Source organism: Hipposideros armiger, unplaced genomic scaffold (assembly GCF_001890085.2).
Source record: "Hipposideros armiger isolate ML-2016 unplaced genomic scaffold, ASM189008v1 scaffold_946, whole genome shotgun sequence".
NCBI classification, from domain to species: Eukaryota; Metazoa; Chordata; class Mammalia; order Chiroptera; family Hipposideridae; genus Hipposideros; species Hipposideros armiger.
In genome coordinates, this window is record NW_017732296.1 from 591,518 (window position 1) to 599,025 (window position 7,508).

A 7,508-nucleotide genomic window follows, 5' to 3' on the forward strand; every position below is an offset into this window, starting at 1 on the left:
CACGCTGGCTGCTGGCTACACACGGCAGCCCATGGCAACCCACTGCCACAGGGGCTGCAGCCTACGCAGTCGCCGGCGACTCATGGCAGCCCAGCTCCAGGTTGAGCTGTTGTTCAGCATCTTAGTTGTGGAGGGCAGTGTCACTGACCCTCATATGTGGGATCTGAACTGGGGCCCTCTGGCGTCCCAAGCCAGTTCTTAACTATCACGCCACTCGGCCGGCCCTACTTTTCTCTCTTGATATTTAATCCAGTTTTTCACTTTTTACTCTCCTCTGAGATCCTGAAAGGCCTCTTGTTCTCCAAGAGAAAATTCCTTATTTTATTTGCAAATCTTTCTAAACTTCAGCATTTTACTATAAACGATGTCCATTTGCTCCAATTTAAACTATGATGTTTTAATTATGAGTGAGTTAACATTAAACACCCCTGTTGTCAACATCTCCTGTCCTCAAGATATGATTAACCATGAAAGCACTGGAGAAAAGATGACAAGATTTTAGTGCATGAAATCTAAGAAACATGAAATTCTAAGTATATCTAACTATATTTAATACCTAATTGGTGTTAGTATGGTCTCTTTCAAAAAATTGTTTCTATCCAATTTTTAGATGTTTTTAGTCATTTATTGCAAACACATACATTGTATAATACTAACCCAGATAATATAATATTTGGGCAATCTTGATTTTATGTCAGCCCTGTCAAGCTTTTGACTTTCTTGCTGACCAAGGAACTATCCAAGAAAGAATACCTATCTCATAATATAAATAGAGTGATTTCTTCCCACTAATGACCAAATAGGATTAATATTTTTATGATGTGAAACAAGAACCTACTTGACTTATCATCTTGGGCAAGTTATTTCCTTTTCAGCTTCAATTTCCTTATTTTGCAATACAGTGATAGCATATGAAGACTAATGAGATAATACGTTTTAAAAAACCAACTGTTCAAAAAGCATAATATTTGTGTGTTACATAAATTATAACTACAACATATAAATATGTTTCTTCGGTCTCAACAGCCTGATTATATTTACAATTGATGGTCCTGCTCACATTTGGGTCTCTGTCTCTGCCCTCTATTGACTGGAAAAGTTGTCTGTTCCTCTCAGAGGCAGCTTACCACCTCCCCTCACCCACTCACTTATCTTACTTTTATAGCCCACGTCCTTGTCTAGCTTGTGGAGAGAGTTAAGTCTCTTAAAATGAGGAGTCCATGAACCCCTGATACTCCACAATTTCGTAGTTAGTCCACCTTCCTCTGCTCTTCTACTTTCCTCCTCCTCCTGAGAAAGTGGAATCCATTTTCCACTTAAGGCCCATTTGCTTTCCTACTGACTGCTTCACTTGATCTCTTCCAGGACAGAGCCCATGAGAGTCCCATCTCTTTATTCTATATCTCCTACTCTTTCCTCTTTCTCCTCTTACAAATCAGCTCAAATGCCTCCAAGATTCAAAAAAAGAAAAAGAAAAAGCTTTTCTTAGACTCAGTTTGTCAATCCTGTGACTATCCTGTTTTTAGTTTTCTCTTGAACTGCAAACTTCTTAAAACCTTACTCTACACTCATTGCCTCTGCATCCGCGCAATGCTTTTCCGCCTTATCCAGTGGCGGTATCTTTCAGGCTTCTGCTAAATAGTCAGAAATTGTGTAGGTTAACTACACCTATTATTTGTATAGCTCTTTGTCATTTACAAGAGGCTTTCACATAATTTTGTGTTTCACAATGGATTTTTAGCTTCACAATGGATTCCTAGCTATGTTTTATATCCCTACTCTTACGTTTTTCTTTTGTCTCCATTTCAATTTACACTGCCTTAATGTATTTACATATCTTTGAAACTTACCTGATACCCTGTAGACAACAGGTGAAGGATTTTTTTTAATTTCTGATTTTACTAATAAGAAACTGATGTTCATAAGAGTTTCTATGACTTGAGATTTTCACACAAATTAAATGACAGACAGGATTTAAACTTATATTTTCTGACCCCAAACTTAGTTCATTTCCATGAAATCATGGCTAGTTTCTGCAATAACAGTCCTATGCTTCTTCCTTTCTACTTCTGTGGTTAATGGATATAAGTCAGGCCTTTATTTTTCATTTCCTCCTAATGAAACTACCATCTCTCCTGTTTCCAATTTATCCTGAATTCAGCTATCAAAATTCAAACCATGACAACCTCTCCTCAAATATTTTCTTGTTACTTATAGCCTAAATGCTACATTTCTTTATTTTTTATTTTTTTATTATTTTCTTAGGGTTCTGCAAACTTTTATTTTAATTTTACAATGAACCACAGACATTTTTTCCATGCAAGGGATGAAAATCTGCTACTGAAATCTGGAGGGAGGGCTGCAGCTACATAATAAGAATGACACCTAAAACAAAGTATTAGCATAAGGTTACAGCCCAGAGCCTGGCAAATGCCTGAGGGGACACATCACAAAAGGAATGTCTTCAAAGCCCCTTTGTGGGGCCCTGCAGCCACCCCTGAGTTCCCTTGGGACCCTTGGGTGGAAGGGGTCCTGTAAACTTTTTGCATCCACATAAAACTCCCCAATTTCTGTCTGGTTTTCTTCATCTCATCCTCTACCCTAGCCATCTCATCCAATTCTCTTATCTCCTCATTGTTCAAATGCATATCATGGATGGCCTCCTTGTATTCCTTGAGGCACTGAGCCAGCCCCTTGTTGGTTTTCCTTTTGGCTTTCCCGGGTACATCATCCCCTGCTGGGCGCTTTCCTGCAGCCCTTGGTTCGCTGGCTGCTTTTCCTTCTTCTTTTGACTCTCCCTCATTCACTGGCTTTCCTTCATTCTCTGGTTTTCCTTCTTCTTTTGGTTTTCCCCCATTCTCCAGCTTCCCCTCACTCTCTGGCTCTCTCTTTTCTTTTGGCTTTCCCTCCTCTGGCTTTTCTTTATCATTAAGCGTTTCCTCATCTTTCGTCTTTCCCTTGTTTTCTAGCTATTCCTCATTTTCTAACTTCTCCTTGTCTTCCAGAGTATGAGCTATTTCTGGCTCTCCCGCATCCTGTGGCTGCTCTCGGTTTTCCATCTTTACTTGGCTCTCAGGTATTGCTTCATTTTCACTGCAGAGTTTTTCCATGTTGAGGTGTCCCCTCCACGCAGACCTGACTAGCCATGGAGTTAACTGATCCTGGAGGGGCTTCTGCAGGATAACTTGGCTTATGTTTCAAAGCCAAACAATGTGGAAGATTTAATCCTGTAACGATTTTCTTGCTTGGCTTCTCCATTGGGGCAGGGGCTGAATCACAGTGAGTCCAGAGAGAGGGCGAGGCTCTGTAGTTTGTGGACCAGGAGGCAGGTTCTGTCCGTCCCACTTTGGCACTTGCAGGTCTCCCTCGAGGCCCTCCTTCAGCTAAGGAATCTAAATGCTACACTTCTTAACATGGCATCAAAGCCCTCTGTTAACCAACTCCTGACTTATCTTTTCAATCTTATCAAGCCATCCATGGGGAAATGTTTATTGAGCATCCATTATGTGCCAGGCAATGTTCTATGTGCTGAAAATACAGTGATAAATGAGGTACACAAGATCCCTGCTCTCTTGGAGTTAACATTGCTATTCCTTGTTCTCCCACTAGCCAAACTTGCTGAAACATTTCATTTGTTTACGATTTTGCTCATGTTAGTACTATCTGGTCTACCTTTTTCTCCAATGCTCAATTCAAATTGCCACATCCAATGTCCCAATTCTGTTTCTTTTATAGTGTCATGTGTAGTTCCTTCTCTATCACATTAGCTCTTTTTTCATTTATTTACATAAAAATGTAAAAATGTGTTTCACATATCTTTCCTATTTGTTTGCAAGCAACATGAACAAGAAAATCATGTTGTATTTCTTCCTATTACTATCCCATGGTATCTTGCACAACATAGTCATTTAACAAATGTTCACTCACAGCAGGACTACAGGAATGAAGTAAGAAGTAGGGGGAGATGTATGACCTTTGTCAGATAAGGGATCCCCCTTAGCCATATCTCCTAAAATGATTTGCTCAAAGGTTTTAGGAGGATATTTTTTTAACCTGAACTTTGTTCTCTTTCAAAAAACTAACATACAATTTTTCTTTGAAGTTTAAAGAGTTAGATACGTATAATGCATGTTATGAAAAAAAGCGGCTTTCTGTCATCTCCATTATCATCTTTTCCCACTCCTTAGACACAAATATTTTCAATTCTTTTAGCCAATTCTTTTATATTTACATTTGTAACTATAAATAACATAAGCATGCTGCTAATCTTTGACTTTCAAATTTAGATATTATCTACTGAATTTTCACTCTGTAGCATGAGGCTTTACCTCTCTTTCATCACCACTCCCTGTACCCTGCTGCACAAATAATTACAATGCCCACCCATTATTTGGCCCACATAGACTATAGTTTTGCTTGGATCAACAGTATTTATAGGTACATTATCACCATGACCGTGTGTGATATAAGCATGATTCACAGCTAAACTGTATAATATACTATAATTTTTTTATATTCATTTCCCTGGTGAAAATAATTGCCTAATTTGTATATTTACTTGGTTTTCTATGTACTTATTAATTAAATCTAAGATGGGTAAACCATTTTAACCCATTCAAACTCACTCAATATAGTACTAAGTTGGTCTTATTGAAGAGCTCTTTCCTAGAGCTTCTTGACTTATATTCTAAAGACTCACCCTCTAGGCCTGTCATATCACTATTTCCATGGATACCCTTTACCATCACCTTGGAAATCACCTTCTCCTGTTTCTCAAGTGGGACACCATTTCCTGGGTCCCATGCCTTCCCCTTAGTTTATTTCCTTATTTGGGTGGTGCCCATCTTTTAGGAGTGACCTAAGAAAGGCTTCATGGTAAACAAAAATGCTTGAGACTTGACCATCTGAGAATGTCTTTATTCTACATTTAAATTAATTTATATTTTGCCTGGATAAAAATTGTAGGATGAAAACACTTTTCCTCAGAATTTTGTAGGCATTAATTCATCATCTAGCTTCCAGCATTACTATTGAGACATTTCATGCCAGTCTGAATCTTAATTCTTCTTTTGAAATCTCTTCTTTCCATTCTCTTTATCTCCAGAGTTTTGAAATTTCACAATAATGCATCTTAGTGTAAGTTCATTAATATCTCTGGTGCTGAGGGTTTTTTTTACCTAAAAACTCATGTTCTGTGTTTGGGAAGTATTGAGTTATTTCATTGGTTATTTTCTCTTCTCTATTACCTCAGTTCTCTCTTTGTGGAACTCCTAACATACAGACGTTGGACCACCCGGACATGCCCTCTATTTTTCTTGTCTTTTATCCTGTATTTTCCAGTTTTGTTCCACTTTTAAAAGATTTCCTCTAATTTATCTTTCTACTCTTCTGTTGAATTTTTTATTTCCATAATTCTATTTTTAATTTTTAAGGTTTCTTCTCCCCAGATAGTCTTATGTTAAATAACATCATTTTCTTGTCTTATATATGCATTAGCATATCACTGAGTGTATAAATAATAGTTTTTAAGTATTATTCTCCCCCACAGTCTTTGTTTTCTCCCATCGCTATTTCCCTGATTATTTGTTTCAGTCTCTCTTATATTAGAGTTAGATCCTGGTGGTCTTTGTCTGGCTACTCTCACTAGGAATTCACACTAAAAGCTGATGAAATGAGTGTGTGGTTAGGTTTTATTAACCAGGGACTTCACTGTATAGTGACCTGGCTTTGCTTTTTCATGTGGAGCCCTCAATGTCAATATTTTCAGATCTTTACTCTCACTTAAACTGGTCAAATTCCCTACAGAAGGTTCCCAATCATTTGTGTGTGTGTGTGTGTGTGTGTGTGTGTGTGTGTGTGTGTGTGTGTACACTAGTGTTCCAAAAGAGAAAAGGGCAAGTAATACTGGAAGTCCTAACACTCAGTATTTAAGCTCAGTCGCCCTGCTTTTAGCATTGCACCCTCTGTGTGTCTGTCTCCAGGAAACAGTTCTCTCCAGTCATCTGCTGGGATGTATAGCTGACCTGCGGCATGGAATAGGGGAGGGAATCTGGAATCCCAGCTCCTTCTAAACAGTCCTACTTGCTACAGAACTTCCAGAGGTACCTGATGATACCCATCCCTGGATTTTTATTTGAAAAATTTCCCAAAATATCAGGCAACTTCTCACCTTTTCCGACAGCTGGTTTAAAATTTAGTTTTCTCATATCTGCTCTGAGCTTCGAAATTTTTGTTGCTGTTGTCTCCATTCTTGTTTATTTTGTCTTTGTAGGTTTATGCCTTTCAAGGAAAAAACATACATTATTGTTATTTGAATGGCAGAAATGAGCTAAATGTTAATTAATGGTTATTCTGCCATCTTTAATAAAATGTCCTACAGCATCTATTCAGAGTGGAAAAAAGATCCAGACTACTTTTTATCATGAATTATTTTTTAACATGAGAATTCATAAAAACAGAACATAAAGACATCTCTATTGTTGTAATTCATATTTTCTCTGATGGTGGTGGGGGATATCTGCTAGGCACTTACCATAAACAAGACAAAATTCAAAAAATATAAACAACTTTTAAAACATTTTTTAAAAACAAGGACAAAGTTTTTTAAACCTTACATTTTGTTAATAGTTTCAAAATATGTCCCGATTCTTGTTTTCGTTAATCTGTTTCTTGTTAAGCTGAGCCTTCTGGGTCTATGGCCTTACAGCTGGCTGGCATCACTATTCTAAAATATACCTATGCCTATGAGGTTCCTGCGGGTTAGTTTTTGCTGCTGAGGAAACTGCCATTACTAGCACTGAATTTCAATGACTTCCTGCAGGCAAACACCTGGAGGCAATTACCTGTACTGTCTGCCAGCAGACACAAATATGCTTTAGGATAGGAAAACTATATATCTGATTTTTTAAAAAATGAGTCCGGCTCTTCTGTGTAATATATTACTTGTGTCTGAATGAAATACTAGGTTATCCAATCTAGGGATTTATTCTCTAACCAATTGCATGTTGATCAACCCATTTTTTTTTCAGCACAGAATTTCCAAACAGAGATTTTTCTATTACCCTTATTCTCTGTCTGATGTTAGAAATCTTTTGTTCTCTTACAGGGTATGGGTCAGTGACAGTGAATGAAGAAAGAAAAAAATCAATAACCAACATTTTAATATAAAATGATAACACTTTAACTTGAGGTTCTTTAATAACAGATTTTCCAGTCTATTGAAAGAAGGTCAGGATACAGGAGGGAGTTAGAGAATATGTAAAATTTATCACATTTTATTTAATGTACATGTGAATTTAGTAATATTTTATATTCCTAGAGAAGGTCTCTAGAGAAAATCTTGGTGATGCCCACTACTTTAGCTAAACCATAAGTTTTGCACTTGAATTTCAATGTAGATTTAAATTATACCTTTAGAGGTATCAGAAATACCATCCAAATACTTTTTCAAAATTTAAAATTATGTGTACTGAAAATAATGATTGAATATATTTTTATTTTTAAAAAAA

At 37.1% G+C, this 7,508-nt stretch overlaps 1 pseudogene; it reads right to left on the minus strand.

Moving 5' to 3' along the window:
- Positions 1-2,409: 2,409 nt before the first annotated feature.
- On the minus strand, positions 2,410-3,119 carry LOC109375417 (transcription elongation factor A protein-like 4; annotated as a pseudogene).
- Positions 3,120-7,508: the final 4,389 nt, after the last annotated feature.